This window comes from Monodelphis domestica, chromosome 3 (assembly GCF_027887165.1).
Source record: "Monodelphis domestica isolate mMonDom1 chromosome 3, mMonDom1.pri, whole genome shotgun sequence".
Classification (NCBI taxonomy): Eukaryota; Metazoa; Chordata; class Mammalia; order Didelphimorphia; family Didelphidae; genus Monodelphis; species Monodelphis domestica.
Window position 1 is genome coordinate 481,913,403 of NC_077229.1, and position 21,299 is coordinate 481,934,701.

Below are 21,299 nucleotides of genomic sequence, written 5' to 3' on the forward strand. Positions count from 1 at the left end.
ATTAGCAGTCCTGCTAATGCTAAATGCTAAATGCTGGGAAAATGAGAAAGCAGCAAAATAAACACCTAACCATAGAAAAATTTTATAGAGACAAAGATCAAAGCATGGACTCAGTAGCAGACAGTGAAATCAAAGCAGTCACACACAAAACATCAAAGAAAAATGGGAATTGGTTGAGGGCTCTGAAAGAGCTTAAAAAGAAATTAAAAATTAAATAAGAAAGACTGAGGGAAAATGAGGAAAAGAAATTAAAGTAATGCAAGAAGAAAATAGTAGCTTAAAAAGCAGAATTGTTCAAATGAAAAAGAGGCTCAAAATCCAATGAAGAAAAGAGTTATCAAAAAGAAGAATTGATTAAATGGAAAAGGAGGTTCAAAAGCTCATGTAAGAAAATCATTCTTTAAAAATTAGAATTGGGCAAATAGAAGTTAATGACTTCATGAGGCATCAAGAAACAAAATCAAAATAATGAGGAAAAGAAGAAAATATAAAATGTCTCATTAAAAAACTGCCCTACAAATACATCCTTGAGAAACAGTCAAAGAATTATTGGATTACATGAAAATCATGGTAAAAAATCCTAGATATCATCTTATTAGAAATTATTTTTTTAAACTGCCCTGATATTCTTGAGTGCAAGGGTAAAATAGAAATTGAAAGAATCCACAGATCAGCTCCTGAAATAAATTCCCAAATGATGACTCCCAGGCTAACAAGAAAATACTACAAACATCCAGAAAGAAACAATTAAAATATCATGGAATCACAGTCAGAATTAGGATCAGAAGGCTAGAATATGATATACTGGACTTCAAAAGAACTAGTTTACAACCAAGAAATACATATCCTTCAAAACTGATCATATTCCTTCAGGGGGGAAAATGGTAATGTAATAAAATTGGAGATTTCCAGACATACTTGATGAAAATACCAGGATTAAACCGATGATTTGATGTCGAAATACAAGATTAAAGAGAAGCATAAAAATGTAAATAAGAAAATGAAGAGATCAGAACTGATGAAATCTGAGATGATAAATATGGTCAAAACTGATCCTGATGACAATGGTCAAAGGACAGATAATCAGGATATAATTGCATATTGATTAGAAGTATACATATATAGAGGATGTGAAAGTAGATTGTTTAGGATGACATGCAAAAAATATCAAGGGATAAAAAAAATAATATTGCACTGAGAGAAAAGAGTAGTAAAAATGGGGTAAATTATTTCACTTAAAGAGGTGTGAAAAAAAGGCAAAAGGGGAGGGGAAGATGTAGGTGTTGATGGGCAATGCTTAAACATTACTTTCATTAGGATTGGCTCAGGGAGGGAGAAACAAGCAGTCTCATTGGGATATAGAATCCAATCTTACCCTATAGAAAAATAGAAAAGGAATAAGAAGGATGGTGGTGGGGAGGAGAGTCATATAAGGGAGGATGAATTGAGGGAGTGAGGGTGGTAATAAAAAGCAAAATATTTGTGTGGAAGAACAGAGTGAAAGGAGAAAGTGCAGGACCAAAAAGGAAAAACAAGATGGAGGTGAATACACAGATGGTAATCATAATTGTGAATGTAAATAGGATGAATTCACCCATAAAACAGAAGCAGATAACAGAACAGATTAAAAACCAGACTCTTACAATATGTTGTTTAAAAGAAACATGTAGGTAGACACACCCAGAGTAAAGGTAAGGGTATGGCACAGAAGCTATTGGTCTTCAATTGAATTTTTTTAAAAAACAGGAATAGCAAACATGATCTCAGACAATGCTAAATCAAAAATGTATGTAATTAAAAGGATAAGGAAGGAAATTGCATTTCAATAGATAATGAAGTAATATCAATACTTAAAATATATACACCAAATGATATAGCCTTCAAATTTTTAAAGGAGAAACTAAATGAGCTCAAGGAGGAAAAAGACAGTAAAACTATACTAGAGGGGGAACTTAAACTTCCCCTTTCAGAACTAGATAAATCCAAACAAAAAATAAGCAAGAAAGAAGTAAAGAAAGTGAATGAGATTTTAGAAATGTTAGAATTAATAAATTTTGGGAGAAAATTGAATGGGGTTAAAAAGGAATATACCTTTGTTTCAGCAGCACATGATACATACAAAAACTAACCATCTATTAGGGCATAAAAACTTCGCAATCAAATGCAGAAAAGCAAAAATAATAAATGCATCCTTTTCAGATATCATAATGCAATAAAAATGATAATAAATAAGGGTTCATGAAATGACAAATTAAAAATTAATTGGAATCTAAACAATCTAATTCTAAAAAGGGGGTGTGTCAAAGAAAAAATCATAGAAACAATCACTGATTTTATTAAAGAGAATGGCAATGAGGACACAGCATGTCAAAATATATGGGATACAGCCAAAGCAGTACTTGGGGGGGGGGGAAACATATCTCTGAATGCCTATGTAAATAAAGTAGAAAAAAGCAGGTCAATAAATTATGAATGCAACTAAAAAAAGAACTAGAAAAAGAACAAATTAAAAATCCCCAATTAAAGACTAAATTGGAAATCCTAAAAATCAAAAGGAGAAATTAATAAAATTGAAAGTAAGAGAATTATTTAACTAATAACTAAGAGTAGGAGTTGGTTTCATAAAAAAATAAAATAGGGCATTGATAATTTTTATTTTAAAAAAAGAAAGAACTATTGATATTTAAAAATAAGCCTCCACAAAACATGTTTTAAAAAAAGGAAAGAAGAAAATCAAATTACTAGTATCAAAAATTAAAAGGGTGAATTCACCTCCAATGAAGAGAAAATTAAAGCAATCATTAGGAACTATTTTGCCCAATTATGACAATAAATGTAATAACCCAAGTCAAATGAATGTTTAGAAAAATATAAATTATCAAGATTAACAAAAGAGGAAAATAGAATTACTTCTTAATATAATATTCATAATTCTTAATATAATATAATAAAATATTTATTAATACAAAACTTAAATAATCCCATTTCAGAAAAAAGAAATTAAACAAGCCATCATTGAATTCCCTAAGAAAAAACTAGCCAGGGCCAGATAGATTCCCAAGTGAATTTTATCAAGCTCTTAAAGAACAATTCATCTCTATGCTAAATAAAATATTGCAAAGGAGTCCTACCACATTCCCTTATGAAATAAATATGGTGCTTATACCTAAGTAAGGAAAACCAAAAGCAGATAAAAAAAATTATAGACCAATTTCCTTAATGAAAAATATTGATGAAAAGTCTTAAATAAAATACTAGCAAAGAGATTATAGCATTGTATCACAAGGATTATTCATTACGATTAGGAGTTTATACCAGGTGTACAAGCTGGTTTAACATTGGGAAAACTATTAACATAATTGACTATATCAATAAACAAACTAGGAGAAATCACATGATTATCTCAATAGGTGCAGAAAAATCATTTGACAAATATAATACCCATATAATACCCAACATCCTATTAAAAACACTAAAAAGGAAAGGAGCAAATGGGTCTTTCCTTAAAAGAATAAGTAGTATCTATCTAAATCATCTGCAATGGGGATAAATTAGAAGTCTTCCCAAAAAGATCAAGTGTGAAACAAGGATGCCCATTATCATCACTATTATTTAATATTGTACTTTTAATGTTAACTTTAGCAATAAGAGAAGAAAAAGGAATTGAAGGAGTTAAAGTAGGCAATGAGGAAACTAAACTATCACTCTTTGCAGATGATGTAATGATATACTTAGAGAAACCTAGAAAATCGATTTTTAAACTACTTGAAATAATTAACAACTTCTGAAGAGTCCAGCTTGTCAAATTATTTGCGGGTCATGGAATGGAATAAGAGGAATGAGATTGGGATCAGGAGAGTCACAGATAGACACAAGGAGTCTTTCTGATCAGTGACAAAGTTTATTGATTTTAGGAAGGTACTTATAGAGAAAGTAATGTAGACTAAGAGATTAGGTAAGCTTTTTACAGGGACAATAGTAATGATTTTCAATCTTAGTACAATGACTTAATTTACCTCACCAAAGCTTAGACAGAATTCTATAGGATAATAAATCAAAGGTAAATGTGTAACCATCTAGCCAAGCTTCTCACAGAATTCCTTTATCAGTAATTTCTTGGAAGAACATACATTATTTACAACTTACAAAGAACAGCAGGGAAGGTTTAGAAAGGAGGGGGTTTTGGGGGTCTCATGTGAAAAGTGATTCTGACCAGATCATGGCTTTCATTTTACTGGGGTCCACTCTCCGTACTGGGAGCTCTATCTATTCCTTTTTTATATAAATTAAATGAATATAGTAAAGGATACCAAATAAACTCACATAAATTTTATCAGCATTTCTCTATATTACTAACAAAGTCCAGCAGCAAGAGTTAGAAAGAGAAATTCCATTAAAAATAACTCTAGAGAATATAACATTCTTGGGCATCTATTTGTAAAGGCAAAGCCAGGAATTATATGAACAGATTACAAAACAATTTTCACACAAAAAAAGTAGATCTAAACAATTAGGAAAACATTAATTGCTCAGAGTAGGTAGAGCTAATAGAATAAAATTTATAATTATACCTAAATTATTTTACTTATTCAGTGCCATGTCAATCAAACTACAATAAAATTATTTTATAGTACTACAAAAATAAATTTAAAATTCATCTGGTAGAACAAAAGATTAAGAATATCAAGGAAACCAATGGAAAAAATTGTGAAGGATGGTAACCTAGCAGTACCAAATCTCAAACTGTACTATAAAGCATCAATAATCAAAAAATGTGGTACTGGCTAATAAATATAATTGTAGATCAATAGAATAGTTTAGGGATAAACTGCTTGGAAAACTGGAAAACAGTATAGCAAAAATTAGGTATATCTTATACCAAGATAAGGTTGACATGGATATATGACTTAGGTATACAGGATGATGCTATTAAATTAGGGAAACATAGATTAGTTTACCTGTCAGATATATGGAGAAGGGAAGAATGTGTGACCAAACAAGAGCTAGCAAACATGAATAATTTTGACTGTTAAATTTTAAAAGTTTTATAGAAATAAAACCAATTAACCAAGATTAGAAGGGGAAAAAATCTTGGAAAATTTTTATAATAAATTTCTCTAATAAAGGTCTCATGTCTTAAATATATAGAGAACTATGTCAAAATTATTCCCCATTTGACAAATGGCCAAAGAATATTAATAAGAAATCTTCAGATGAAGAAATCATTGTCACCAATAACCATATGAAAAATGCTCTAAACCCCTCTTGACTAGAGAAATGCAAATTAAAATAACTCTCAAGTATCCAACTCACATATATCAGATTGGTCAATATGACAGTAAAGGAGGGTGATAGATGTTGGAGAGGATGTGACAAAATTAGGACACTAATGCATTGCTGGCTGAATTGTGAACTGATCCAACCATTCTGGAGAGCAATTTGGAATTATATCCAAAGGGCTATAAGACAATGCGTATCTTTTTATCCCAGTAATACCATTGCTTGGTCTGTAACCGAAAGAGATTAAAAAAAAGGGGGGGGGGGGGTTGGGGGAAAGGATCTACTTGTACAAAAATATTTATAGCTGCTCTTTTTGTGATGACAAAGAATTGGAAACTGAAAATATGTCCATCATTTGGGGAATGGCTGAACAAATTGTGCTTTATGATGGTGATACTATTGTGCTAGAAGAAATGATGAATGGGATAATTTCAGAAAGCTGGAAAAACCTACATGAAGTGATGCAGAATGAAATAAGCAGAACCAGGAGAACATTGTACACAGTAATAGCAATACTGTGGAATGATCAACTGTGATAGGCTTAACTACTATCAGCAATGCAAAAATCCAGGACAATTCTGATGTATCTGGGATAAAGAATACTATTCACCTACAGAGAAAGAACTGTTGGAGTTGGAATGAAAATCAAAGCATAAAAATTTTTTTGTATTAATTGGCTTAGGTTTTTATTTTGGGGTTTGGGCTTTATATGATTATTCTCTTATAAAAGGATAATATGGAAATATTTTGCTTGGTAATACAGGTGAAACCCATATTTAATTGTTTGCCATCTCTGGGAGGGGAGAGGAAAGAAAGGGAGAAAGGTAGACAACTTAAATTATATAACCTCAGAAAATCTCTGTTGAAATTTGTTATCACATAAAATTTTACAATTGTATAAAAACCTTTGGAAAATTTAATTAGTTTTAGCTAAATATCTAAAACTATATTTGCCAAGGTTGAAGCATTGTTACACCTGAAAAACTTGTGTCAAGTATCAATTTTCTTTATATGTCATGCAGCTGACTTATATAAAATATGATAGTGGGTTTGTTTGCCATTGTAATTAATTGGGCTATTAAGAATTTTGGGGATTTTGAACTACTGTTCTTTATTAAAAAACTGTTACTTTGTAAAGATCATTTGCTTGTACTCACAGTGGATCATGGTCAGATATGAAGAGGAAATGGATCTCATTTTTGGTGAGAAACCTTGCCTTCTACATTTTCGTAGCTGACACAGTGTGTCAATGATTATAAGCTATATTTTTGAATTTTAAAACTCTTTTATTATTATATTTTTCTTGCATGGGCAATATACTATTTCAGTTTTTTCTCTTCTTTTTATATTTGAAGCACATATCAACAGTACTAAGATTTTCTTTAACTTTTTGATTTAGCAGCAATATAAGTTCAAAATATATTTGCTATAATGTCAATCCATGCCCCCAAAGCCTGAGACTATAAAAATGATGCCATTTATTGATGAAAATTATGGGACTTTGCTTAATGATTCTGTCTGATTCCAGGACAAGATAAACAAAAAGAGCGATTGCACAGGGCCAAAGAAGCAAAAAGCTAAACTGCATAGTGCCAATCAAACACAAGGTCAGAGACCAACCAATCCCAAAGGAGTTGATGAAAATTCTAAGCCAATAAAAAGGATTTGAACCTAGTTTGAGACTCAAGGTTGCGATGCTTGACATATGTTAAGACGCAGGCCTTCCATGTATCCACACTCTTTGTGAAAATGCTTACAGACAAGTATCTAAAATTTGGCTCCTACCTGGTTCCTATAATCTAGTCCCTTTTCTGTCTTTCATAATGCGGCAGATTTCTGCAGTCCTTGCTCTTGACTGGGTAAATGCTTAAATGCTTATATCATTTTAATTGGGCCCTGATTCAAGGACCTATTATAGATTTATTTTTCCTTTACTTGGAATTTTTCCACATAAGACTTTGAGAGTCTATATTTAATTTAGAAATTATCATTTTTTATTTGGATTTTTTTGATGTTGTTTATTTTTCTTACAAATTGATTCATATACCTCATAATTCAGCCATGCATCCTTAAGTGATCCTTGTGCTTTTCAATCACCCTTGTCAGGGGGAAGAAATGTAAAAATTATTATTATTTTAAATTACAAAGTCTAAATTCCTTGAGAGAGCAATTTTAGGTTAAAAAACATGATACCTCTCTGAATCCAGAAACTGAACTGTTTGGAGAAGACACCATGAAGATGCCTCCACAGACCACAAGCTGAATGAGAAGATCAAGAATGAACTTTGGGTGTGGTTGATTGAACATTTATTTGTATGTATACTTTCATGCCAAAGGGGGCTGCCCCCTAACGGGCTTTTTGTCAATGCATCTAGCAATTATTGATTTTGTTCTCTTTTCCTCTTATCCTCAAATTATTGTAATTTCAAAGTTGGTAAGTTTACAAGATACAATGAAGAAACTAGTCTTCCTCAGACCTCAGGGAGAGATTGTAGAATGGAGATTTTGAACCCTAGACTACAATCCCCAGAAGTCCTTGGTACATCCCAGAATTCCCTATAATCTCACCTGAATCTCCACCTGGGCGAGATCACAATTAGTATTTGAACTGTTGGTAACACCTAACTCACTCTCTTCTATGCTCATACTCGCTCTATTTGGCTTTTTGCAAGATGTATTAAGTAAGCTATGAATGGGCTAATAAGCCCTAGTCACATGGTTTTTTATTTTGTATTTTCTTATTCCATGATTTCTAACAATCTTTAACAAACCTCATAAAATATAATATTTTATTACTAGAGACAAATTTAATTTTTACACAATCTAACATAAAAAACAATTTACCTAAAAATCTGATCAAAGAGAAAAAAATCTTGAAATTAGTGAATTCACTAAAAAGTTTAATTAAAAGAGATATGGAAGGTAATTATATCCTGATAAAAGGCAGTATATACAATGAGGAAATATCAGTACTCAACATGTATGTACCAAATGGCATAGCATCCAAATTTCTAAAGAAGAAAATAGAGGAGCTCATGGATGAAACAGAAAAACTATAATAGTGGGAGACCTGAAACTTCCTCTATCAGAATTAGATAAATCAAACCAAAAAAATAAATGAGAAAGAGGTAAGAGAAGTGGATGAAATTTAAGAAAAATTAGAGTTAGTAGATATGTAGAGAAAAATAAATAGGGACAAAAAGGAATATACCTTCTATTCAGCAGGACATGGTTAATTCACAAAGACTGACCATGTGGAAGGAAATAAAATCATTGCAAACAGATGCAGAAAAGCAAATATAATAAATGTAACCTGTTCAGATCACAATGCAATGAAAATAATAATTAGTAAGCATAAATGGAGAGTCAAATCAAAAATTAATTGGATATTAAACAATGTGATTCTCCAAAATCAGTTAGTTAAAGAACAAATCATAGAAACAATTAATAACTTTATAGAAGAAAATGACAATGATGAGACATCCTTTCAAAACCTTTGGGATGCAGCCTAAGTAGTACTCAGGGGGAAATTCATATCCTTGAGCTCAATAAATGAGAGAGGATAGAGGTCAATGAACTGGACATGCAAATTAAAAAACTAGAAAGTAAACAAATTAAAAAACCTCAGATGAAGACAAAATTAGAGATCCTAAAAATCAAAGGAAAAATTAATACAATTGAAAGTCAAAGAACTACTGATTTAATAAATAAGAATAGAAGCGGGTACTTTGAAAAAAACAAATAAAATAGACAAAATACTGTCAATATAATTAAAAAAAGGAAAGACGAAAATCAAATGGACAGTATCCAAGATGAAAAGGGAGACATCACCTCTAATGAAGAGGAAATTAAGGTAATCATTAAAAATAATTATGTCCAATTATATGGCAATAAGTAAGGCAATCTAGGTGATATGGATGAAAATTTACAAAAATATAAATTGCCTAGAATAACAAAGGAAGAAATAGACTACATAAACAATCCCATATCAGAAAAAGAAATTGAACAAGCCATCAAATAACTCCTAAGAAAAAATCCCCAGGTCCAGATGGATTCACAAATGAATTCTATCAAACATTCAAAGAACAACTAATCTCAATATTATAAAAACTAATGGACAGAATAAGCAAAGAAGGAGTTCCACCAAATTCCTTTTATGACACAAATATGGTACTGATTCCAAAGCCAGGCAGGTCAAAAATGAAGAAAGAAAACTATAGACCAATCTCCTTAATAAATATAGATGCAAAAATCTTAAATAGGATACTAGCAAAAAAACTCCAGCAAGTGATCACGAGGATCTTTCCCTATGACCAGGTAGGATTCATAACAGGAATGCAAGAATGATTCAATAATAGGAAAACCATCCACATAATTGACCATAATATAAGCAAACTGACAAAAATCACATGGTTATCTCAATAGATGCAGAAAAAGCCTTTGACAAAATGCAACACTCATTCCTATTGAAAACACTAGAAAGAATAGGAATAGAAGGGACGTTCCTAAAAATAATAAACAGTATATATCTAAAAACCATGAGCCAACTTAGTCTGCAATGGGAATAAATTAGAGTCTTCCCAATAAGATCAGGAGTGAAACAAGGATGCCCATTATCACCTCTATTATTTAACATTCTACTAGAAACACTAGCTATAGAAATTAGAGAAGAAAAAGAAATTGAAGGTATTAAAATAAGCAATGAGGAGACCAAACTATCACTCTTTGCAGATGATATGATGTTCTGTTTAAAGAACCGCAGAGAATCAACAGTGGGAATAATAGAAACTGAGAGAATGGACTAATTTCATCCTAAAAGACACTCCCAAATGAAATACCCCAGGACAATATTGTAGCTAAATTCCAAAACTCCCAGGCTAGGAAAAAATGCTAAAAACTATCAGAAAGAAATAATTTTAATTCTGAGGGGCACATTTAGGATTACACAGGACCTAGCAACTTCCACATTAAAGAACAAGCAGGCATAGAATATGATATTCTGAATGGCAAAGGATGTAGGCCTACAATCTAGAAATTACAGTAAAACTGTGCATAACCCTACAGAGAAAAATACTGACTTTTAATGTAATAGAGGGATTTCAAAGATTCCTGACCAAAAAACCTAGACTGAAAAGAAAATTTGATGAGGAAAACTCAACACTCAAAAGAAACACTAAAGGGTGAAGTGAAAACATGGGTTTTGATAAGGTTGAATTGGGTACTCTCATACCTGGAAAGGTGATAATTGAAATACTTAAGATATCTATGATACTTGAGAAATGTAAGGTACTTAAAGTATGCAAGATACCTAAAGTACCTAAGATAATTAAGAACTACAAAAAGAAGGAAACTAAATAAGATGGACTGATATAAGGGGGGAAAGGATGGGAAAGAGGAACACATGAGGAGAAGAGAAAAGGATAGATAGAAGAGGGTAAACTACCTCTCAGGAAAAGGCATATAACTGGCAAATATAGTAGAGGAGAAGATGGGGGTGGGCTATCATTCAACCTTACTCTCCTTGGAATTAGCCTGAAGTGGAAATAACACCCACACTTAATCAGCTATACAAACCTACTTTATCTGATATAGAATTAGAAGGGTAGGGAGAGTTAAGGGGAGAAGTGGACAAAAAGGAGGGTGAATTGGAGGAGGCAGTCACTGGAAACAAAACCTCTGTGAATGGGGAAAGGCTAAAAAAAGAGAGATAGAAGAATAAATAGGGGGAAGTAAGATGGATGGAAACACACAATTAATAATAATAACTATGAACATGAATGAGATGAACTCACCTAAAAAATGGAAATGTATAGCAAAGTTGATTAAAAACCAGAACTGCATGGAATGCTGTTCACAATAAACACATTTAAAACAAGGAGACACACATAGAATAAAACTAAGAGTCTAAAGCAGAATCTACTATGTGTCAGCTAAAGTAAAAAAAAAAAAAGATCATGACCTCAAACTAAGCAAAAGTAAAAGTTGATCTAATCAAACGAGATAAGTAAGGAAATTACATCATGATAAAAGGCACCATAGACAATGAAACAATATCAATATTAAACATATATGCCCCAAATAACATAGCATTCAGATTCTTAAAGGAAAAGTTACATGAGTTAAAGGAGGAAATGGATAATAAAATGTTACTAGTTGAGAACCTCAACCTTCCCCTCTCAGATATAGATAAATCCAACCAAGAAAATAAATAAGAAAGAAGTTAAGGAGAAAACTGAATCAGAATAGAAAGAAAAACTTTTTCTCAATAGTATTTGACACCTTCACAAAAACTGACCACATAATAGAGCATAAAAACCTAACAACTAAATGTAGAAAGGCAGAAATATTAAATGTATAATTTCCAGACCATAATGCAATAAAAATTACACTCAACAAAGTGTAGCATAAAGAAAGACTAAAAAGTAATTGGAAATGAAATAACATAAAAATGTCAGGCTTACTGATGGCAATTGTGGATTCAAGAAATGGGATGAAAAGGATGGATAGGTTTTTGGGATCAGGAAGGACCACAACATGTTAATGGTGAATAATGGCAAAGTTTATTTTATCACAACTAATATTTTATTGGGCAATGTTACATAAACTAAAGAATTAGGTAATCTTTTTTTTAAACCCTTACCTTCCCTCTTGGAGTCAATACTGTGTATTGGCTCCAAGGCAGAAGAGTGGTAAGGGCTAGGCAATGGGGATCAAGTGACTTGTAGGTAATCTTTTTACATAGACAATGGTTAATAATGATTTTCAATCTTAGGAGAATGACTTAGTTTTTCCTCACCAAAGCTTAGACAGAATTTTTTATGGGCTAGCAAATTACAGGTAAATATGTAACCTTCTAGTACATATTCTCAGGGAAATATTTGCTATAGTGGGTTTATCAAGAACAGCCAGTTACTACCAACTATAGCAGGGAGGGGTTAGTAACCTCAGGCAAGATCATGGGACTAGGTGACTCATTCTAGCTAGGATATGGCTATGATTTTACTGGAGGCTACACAAGAACAACTATGTCAAAGAACAAACCACAGAAGTAACCTGCAGTTTCATTAAAGAAAATAACAATGAAGATATAACATATCAACATTTGTGGGTTACAACCAAAGTAGCACATAGGGGAAAATACATTAATAAAATAAAGAAAGAACAGATCAGTGAATTGGGTATGCAGCTGAAAAATGAGAAAAAGAACAAATTAAAAATCCCCAGTTAAACACAAGTGAAAATTCTGAAACTCAAAGAAGAGATTAATAAAATTGAATGAATGAAAACCATTGAACTAATAAATAAGACAAGGAGTTGGTTTTATGAAAGAATAAATTTAATAGCTAAACCTTTGGTTAACTTGATTTAAAAAAAGAAGAAACCAGATCACCAGTATCAAAAGTGAAAAAGGTGAAATTACACCAATGGGAAAAAAAATTAAAGCAATTATTTGTAGTTATTTTGCCCAACTATCTGTGAATAAATATATGTCAATCTGAGTGAAATAGATGAATACTTACAAAAATACAAACTACCCAGATTAACAAAAGATGAAATAGATTACTTAAACAAGCCCATCAGAGAAAAAGAAATTGAGCACCATTAAAGAAGTCCCTAAAAAAAAAAAGGTCCCAGGGCCAGATAGATTCACAAGTAAATTCTACTAAACAGTCAAAAGAACAACTAAATCCAATACTAGATAAACTATTTGGAAAAATTGGGGAAGAGGGAATCCTTCCAAACTCTTTTTATGACTCAAATATGCTACTGATACCTACACTAGGAAGAACTAAAATAGAGAAAGAAAACTATAGGCCAATCTCCGTAATGGCAAAATTTTAAATAAAATACTAGCAAGGAGATTACAACATTATTTCACAAGAATCATACGCCATGATCAGGTCATTTTTATAACTGGAATACAAAAGATATTGGGGAAACCATCAGTGTAACTAACCAAATCAATAACAAAACTGACAGAAACTACACAATTATTTCAATAGATGCAGAAAAAGCATTTGACAAAATAAAATACCTATACCTTATAAAAACATTAGAAACCACTGGAATGAATGGAATCTTCCTCAAAGTAATAAATGGCACCTATCTAAAACATTAGCTGGCATTATCTTTAAAGGGAATAAACTAAAGTTCTTCTCATTCCTATGGATAGAACATGTATAAAGCAAGATGCCCATTATTATCACTTATTTAATATTATACTAGAAATGTTTGGTTTAGCAATAAAAGCAGAAAAGAAGTTAAAGAATTAGAATAGGCAATGAAGAATTAAAGTTATCACTCTTTGCAGATGATATAGTCATGATATAGTGATATACCTAGAGAATCAACCAAAAAACTAATAGAAATAATTAATAACTCCAGCAAAGTCAAAGAACACAAAATAAACCACACAAATCATAATTTCTACTTACCATTAACAAAATCTAATAGCAAGAGATAAAGAAATTCCATTCAAAATAATGCTAGATGATATAAAATAACTGGTAGCACACCTACCAAAGCAAAACTCAGAAACTATATGAATGCAATTACAAAACATTCTTTACACAGTCAGACCTAAACAATTGGAGAAATATTAATTGCTCATGGATAGAGTGAAAATGGCAATGCTATCTAAATTAATTTACCTATTCAGCATCATACCAATCACTACTATGATGGGATATCAAACAAAAAACTGAAGAGTAAGAAAGAGGAATGCACTATAAGAAAAAGGAAAGGAGAATGGGGGAAATTCTCACATAAGTGAAACCCTCAATAAAGAGTTTATACGTTGGAAGGAAAAAATGGGCATGGATGAAATGCACAATTATTGAACCTCACTCTCATCTGAATTGGTTCAGAGAGAAGAATATACATTCACAGAGTTGGGTACAGAAATTCTTCTTACCCAACAGAGAAATAAATAGGGTTAGCTAAGGGAAAGATAAGAGCAGATAAGAGGGAGGGTTGGTTAAGAGGAGTGGTGGTGAGAAGTAAAAAAAAAAAATCTTGAAGATAGGACAGAGTGAAAAGGAGATGGACGAAAGAGGTATTAAGAATCATTGTTCAGATTTTCAAATGTTTAGACTAAAGTTCCATGAGACACAAATTAGGTTTTATATGGTTATGGGAGCAGAAGGCAAAGTATTAGCTTTTCTAAAAGGTACTTGAAAATAAACTGTCAAGGCTCCTAGAGTAGAAACAGCCCCTGAAAGTCTCCTGAAATTTGTAGTTCTTTTTCCTTTTACCTCATCCATAATGCTTACTTTGATTTCAGGATATTTTGAAGATTTTCCATAAGAAAATACCAAGATTCTCTGAAAAAGACTAAACATGAAACTATAGTTTAGTAAGCAAGTGGTAGGTTTGTTTTTATCAGTTTTGGTGATATAAAGTACATTTATCTAGAGCATGTAAGGTACACATTACCTTAAATAATCACTTGGGCCATGAATACATATTTAATTTCGTGATTGAATTATTCATGACACTCCTGAGAAATTAAACAATTATAAGGGAAGCTGGATAATCAAGGAAAGTGTTCAGGACAATAAAAAGGATTTGGGAGAGATATGTAAGTTCAAAGACAAGATGTCTTCTTCCTAGAGCAGGTAGTACAATGTTAAAAAGTCTAAGATTTAGAGCTATAAAGGACCCCAGAGGTAATCTAGACCAATCTCCTCATGGTTCAGTTGAGGAAACTGAGATAACAAGATATGAAGTAATTTGCCCAAGATTATATAACTCATTAGGGGAAGTCACAGTACTCAAAGCCAAATAATCTGATTCCATTATAAAATGTTTTCTACTACACAAAGCTTTTTATTTATTAGGCAGCTTAGTGGTACAGTGAATAGAATACTGGACCTAAAGTCAGGAAAATTTGAGTTTAAATCCTACTTCAAACACTTGCTAGCTATATCACCCGAAGGAAGTCACTTAGCTTCTCTCAGCATCATCTATAAAATAGGGATGATAATAGTACTTATTTCACAAAGTTATTGTAAGGATAATATATATGAATGTATTGCTTTGCAAACCTTAAAGTGTTCATATAAAGGCTAGCTACACTACTATCATTATTTAATTTCAATAAACTTTGCTAAGGAAAATTATCTTCAGATTTAAAAGGTTAGAAGAAATATTACTGGAAAGAATGTGAAGTCCACGTAAGTGTGTAATTAGTAAAAGGGTATCTACCTGACCCAAATTAACTGAAATCTCCTAAGTTTAGAATAATGAGTTCCCAGGGTGCTAAAAGAAACTGCAGAGATTATCACTATTGTGATTTTTTCGTTGATGATCTTTCAGCTGAGCTTAAAATTTAACAATGAGGGAAGATCAGAACTGCTTCCTATTGACCTTATATCTGACAAGCAGAGAGCAATTATCACTAATTAACCACCTGCTCTCTTCATTGTGCCCTCTGGCAAAGTGTCATTTTATGGTGGATTTGTATGTGTTAGCCCTATTCCTTCTTTCTTATCATTAACAACAGCATTAACAACTTCATATTTAGGGTTTGAGGGGTCAAAATGATAAAGGCAAAGTTTGTAATTAAATCAGTGTACTGTGTTGAGAAAGCTCCAATTGTATGGTGAAAGATATTTTTATAAAATCCCTTTATTCTACCTTCTTCCTTGATCTCTATGTATATAAACACATTACAAACAATTTTCTTTTACAACCACCTTTATTAGTTATTTGTTTTTAATTCTTAGAAATTGATCCCCATTTAATGCATGGAGTTAAAAACAAGATCTGATTTCTTTCATGTGTGAAACCTGAGGCAAGAGGGAAACTATTAGTTTCCCAATTCTATTTCTATTTTTTTTATTTACATGAAGACACAATTTTTGATGATTGACTTGACATTTTAGGATTTAGATTTTCTCCCTCCCTTATTCCCTTCCTCCCTCCCCTAACCTCACCCCAAGAGGTAAATAGTTTGATATAAGTTATTTCAGGGCTTTCATGCAATACATATTTGCACATATTTATTTCACAGAAGGCACAAACCACAATACAATTTATCACTCATGAAGGAAATAAAATAAAAGATGGCATACTTTGATCTTCAATCCAACAGTTCCTTCTTTGGCTGTGGATAGCATTTTTCATCAGGAGTCTATTGTGGATATCTTGGGATCTTACTTTTCTGATAATAGTTTAGTCTTTTACAGTTAATCACTGAATAATAGTTCTTTTACTCTATACATTGTTCTCCTGGTTCTACTCAATTCACTTTGCATCAGTTCATATAAATCTTTCCATGTTTTTCTGGACTTCTCCTGTTCGTCATTTCTTATGGTACAATAGTATTCCATTACAACCACATACCATAACTTGTTCATTTTCCAATTCTTTGCCATTACAAAAAGAGTTGCTAAAATATTTTTGAATATTTTCCCCTTTATATATGATCTCTTTGGTATTGTTGGATATGCATAGTTTTATGACCCTTTGAGCAAGTTCCATATTGCTTTCCAGAATGGTTGTATCAGTTCACAGTTGTATCAAGGGAAATTACAGGGTGCAAAGAGTTTGAATGACAAGCCCTCAAGACTCAGAATTCTCCCAGGGCTGTTAGGATTACAAACTGTTAAAGAGACAGTTTTCCCAACAGCACTCTGGACCTGAGAGAGGAAGGAGACAGGTGTATTTGTGAATCATCTTGAACGCATCCATTGAACAACTGGCCTTGAGGATTTTCTAGCTGTGGTGAAAGAATAACCCCAGTCTTCCTCATGGACAGCTAGACTGGGGAAAAGATCACTACCCTGCTGGGACATCTTAGGACATCAGCTGGATTCCTGTTTCTGGCTCACAAAGGACACTGTGGGATACTGATCTCATCCCCTGTTGAATTTGCCTTTAGATAACTTGAGATTTAGTCTACTGTAAGTTGTTTATATAGTGGGTAAAAGAATTCAAATTTCACCCTTCCCCCTTTTCCTTTCCTTCGTCCTTTCTTTGTTAAAATAAATTCAATATTTATATGTTTTCCCCTCTGTATTATTTTTCTTCCCTGTATTCAAATTATACTTTTAACAGTTCCACCAACAGTGTATTAGTGTCCCAATTGACTAATCTTGGTTGCATTGACTTTGTTTGTATAATAGTCAAATCATTATTGTGTCAGGTGGTATCTGAGAGTTGTTTTATTTGCATTTCTCCAATCAATAGTGATTTTACTACATGACTATAGATGCCTTTTCATGTAACTATATAGTTTTAACTCTTTCTTTAGGAACTGCCTGTTCATACTCTTTGGCCATGTCTCAAATGGAGAATGTATTGGATTCTTGAAAATTTGATTTAATTCTCTAGATATTTGAGAAATGAGACCTTTATCAGAGACACATGCCAAAAAAATTTTTTTACCATATTTGTTGCTTCCCTTCTAATCTTGGTTGCATCAACCTTAGTTGTACAAATTTTTTTTTTAAATTTGATATAATCAAAATTATTCATTTCATTTTTTATAATGTTCTTTATGTCTTGTTTGGTCACAAATTCTTCCCTTATACATAAGTTTGACAAGTAAATTTTTCCATATTCCTCTGACTTGTGTATGGTGTCATCCTTTATTTCTAGATCTATTGTCCATTTTGTCTTTGTTCTAATGTATGAAGTGAGATGTGTTTCCCAGTTCTATTAAAAGATATGGCTACTATGGAGACATGAACTTCACTATTGTGGAGGAGATAATTACAGTATCTCAACACATCTAGGAAAAAATACAGAGACCTCAGTTGAACCTGTGTATTCAAAGCCTGAGGACTTTAATTCTCTGAGCCTTAAAATCTCCAGCTTTAATTTATCATTTTTTCTCAATTTTTAGCTACCCCAAATTCAGCACAAGAAACTATCTGATCTCTTTAACAATTGAAAGCTTATTGTAACCTTTACCCCAAACTTCTTATCCCTCTTACTTTTGCATCCCATGTTCCTCTCATGTCAAATCAACAAGCATTTATGCCATACACTATGCTTAACTGGTTGGATGTTGCCCATTATACTAGAAGAGGATCAAAATGACATCATTGAGTAATGTCTTTTAGCTTTTGTATAAATTGGATTTATGTGAAGCAGAACTGCACAAAGTCATTAGCTTCATTTTCTCTTCTAGTCACTGAAGTCCAGTGGCAAAACAAAAGTCAAGATGACTGGTGATGACTCAGGATGCATTGAATGACCTTGGCTTCTTCAATGTCTAACAAAGCTGCAAGCACACCACAGAATATGCTTCCACCACCTTCATAGTTATTGGAACAAATTGTTCTCATCTGCCCCTTCTAGCAGGGGAAGTTTCCCCATGTCTGGAATAGATATTTCCCCTACGTTCCCATTGAGTTTGAAAACTATCAGTTACCCTCAGCATAGTTTAGCTTGCCTGCCAAGGTGGCTTACTGGGGTATGACCAAGGCTCATGTTATATTTTTTGGAGCCACAAGTGATACCTGAAAGGAAGATGATCATAAAAAGTGGATGAGCATCCCTGAAAAGTGCTCAGCAAGCCTTCACACCAGAGGTTCTAATCTCTCCTGAAAACCCAGTATACTGTACTATGAAAAGCACTGGGGATATAAGCAAATCATGACAAAGCTGAGAAGGGACTGAAGGTTGTCTGGCCTGGGCTCCTTCCTAGGACCATGAAGAATTCACCAATGGGAGAAAGGGGCCTGGCATGGCAAAGGATCTTCTAAGGTAGATCACAGGGGCAGATGAATGTTCCAGGATAAGGAGTGCCCAGGCACAGAGAGAGAGAGAGAGAGAGAGAGAGAGAGAGAGAGAGAGAGAGAGAGAGAGAGAGAGAGAGGGGTTCCAGGGTGAGACTGCAGCTGGGGCATGGTGTTAAAATTCAGAAAGCTCACCCTGGAAAGGAATGAAGGTTGACAAAGGCAATGTCCTGCCCTTTATTATTTGGTTTTTTAGGTCTTAGACTTGTCCTCGTGTGAATTAACATATGCTACAATACTAGATCTATTTATGGTAGTTTGTCTGATTCTTTTGTGATCCCTTACATCAAGACCATACACCTAGAATTTGGATACATGCCAATTATAAAATGAAACTACAATGTAGATTACATTCTTTTATGTGAACTAAAAATTACATTTTACTCTGTGAATTTCATTCTGTTGTCAGGAATTTACAACAAATAAATTTAATATTATTAGTAAATAACCTTTTTAATTGTTTTGGTTCTTTCTTTCTTAAGATAATTAGAGAATATGGAAAGACCAGACGCTTTAGGTACCAAAGTATTTAGAGGACAACAAAGCTATCTTCTTCAATATTGGCTATGGTTTGTTTAATGTTTGTTTGTTCAATAAAATTAACTACTGTCACTGGGAAGAAATACTGTTTGCTATATCTTACAGATCATCATTTTGGTTTTGAAGGAAAAAAAGGTTTTAGTTTCTAAAGCTGAGTGTCTTCTAGGATTAGTGTCAGGCCTGACCTCTTTGCCATTCCTTGCAATGTTTCCTTTAGGGTAAGTCAGTAGTAAACACTTCCACTGTTATATAAATGCTACCCAAGTTCATCTGTTTCTCAAAGGTATCACACCTAGGCTTGATAGATATTAAAATATAGCAACTCTAGGAAAAGAAAAAGATACTCTGAGGGCTATGCTTGATCCTTCCATGCATGAGGCCTAATTGGATTTTAAAGTTTAATGTAATCTATTATCATGGAAATCAGGAACATTTCACCTCATAAGTATCACTTGGTGGCATAAAGACTATGATTAGATCCTGAATGTATTCGAAAGAAACAGGCTATATCAATGGGGAAGAAATACCACTGCACCAAGAACATAGTGTTTTTTTAAATATATTATCTTTCTATGTCAAAGTTACTCATGTGAGGAAGTCCAAGAACTAAAGAAGAGATTTACGACTGATAGCATTTGGGTGAAAGTTAAGGGAAAAAGAAACATGTGAATTTTTCATTGGAGTATAATACAGACCACCTGAAAGAAAAGGGAACTAGATGAAGAGTTTAGGAAATAGCTGACAGACTGGCATTGAGGAATGATATAGTAGTAATTGGGAAACTTAAATTATACAAATCTTTCTCTCTCTCCCTCTCTTTCTCACTCTCTCCCACCCTCTATCTCCATCTCTTTGCCAAAAGACAGAGCTGCTAATTACTTCTTGAATTGCCTTTGTCATAAGTTTCATCCTTCAAAAGGTAGATGAATCAACAAGAAAAAATTCTATTATGCATCTGATTCTTCAACAGGAAGAAACTCATTTCTGGGACAGAAGTGAGCAGTCAAACCCGGAATTTATGACAAAGAGAAAACATATAGGGAAAGTGTTCAGAAGAAAGATAGCTATGGGGGAAGCTAGGTGAATCAGTGAATAGAAAACCAGCTCTGAAGATTCAGGGTCCTGGTTTCAAATCTGAGCTCAGACACTTTTTACCTGTGTGAGCCTGGGCAAGTCACTTTACCCCAGTTGGTTAGCCCTTACCACACTTCTGCCTTGAAACCAATACTTAGTATTGATTCTAAGATAAAAGTGAAGGAGGAAAGAAAGAAAGAAAGAAAGAAAGAAAGAAAGAAAGAAAGAAAGAAAGAAAGAAAGAAAGAAAGAAAGAAAGAAAGAAAGAAAGAAAGAAAGAAAGAAAGAAAGAAAGAAAGAAAGAAAGAAAGAAAGAAAGAAAGAAAGAAAGAAAGAAAGAAAGAAAGAAAGAAAGAAAGAAAGAAAGAAAGAAAGAAAGAAAGAAAGAAAACAGTTCCAAAAAGAAAGAAAAATGGGATTATCTGAAGGGATTATTATAGATACAGAGGAAATAAACCAATTAACTTATATTTCTAAAATAAATGTACAAATGATGGAAATAAAGACTGGTAAAAGAGAAAGATTTAATAGTATAGCATGATCTTATATAAAAGGAGTCTTTAACCATGAATAACTTTAATTTCATGGTTACAACATTCACAATTAATTTGAGAAATTGAACAATTTTTTTAAAAAATTATTTGTTTAATCGAATTT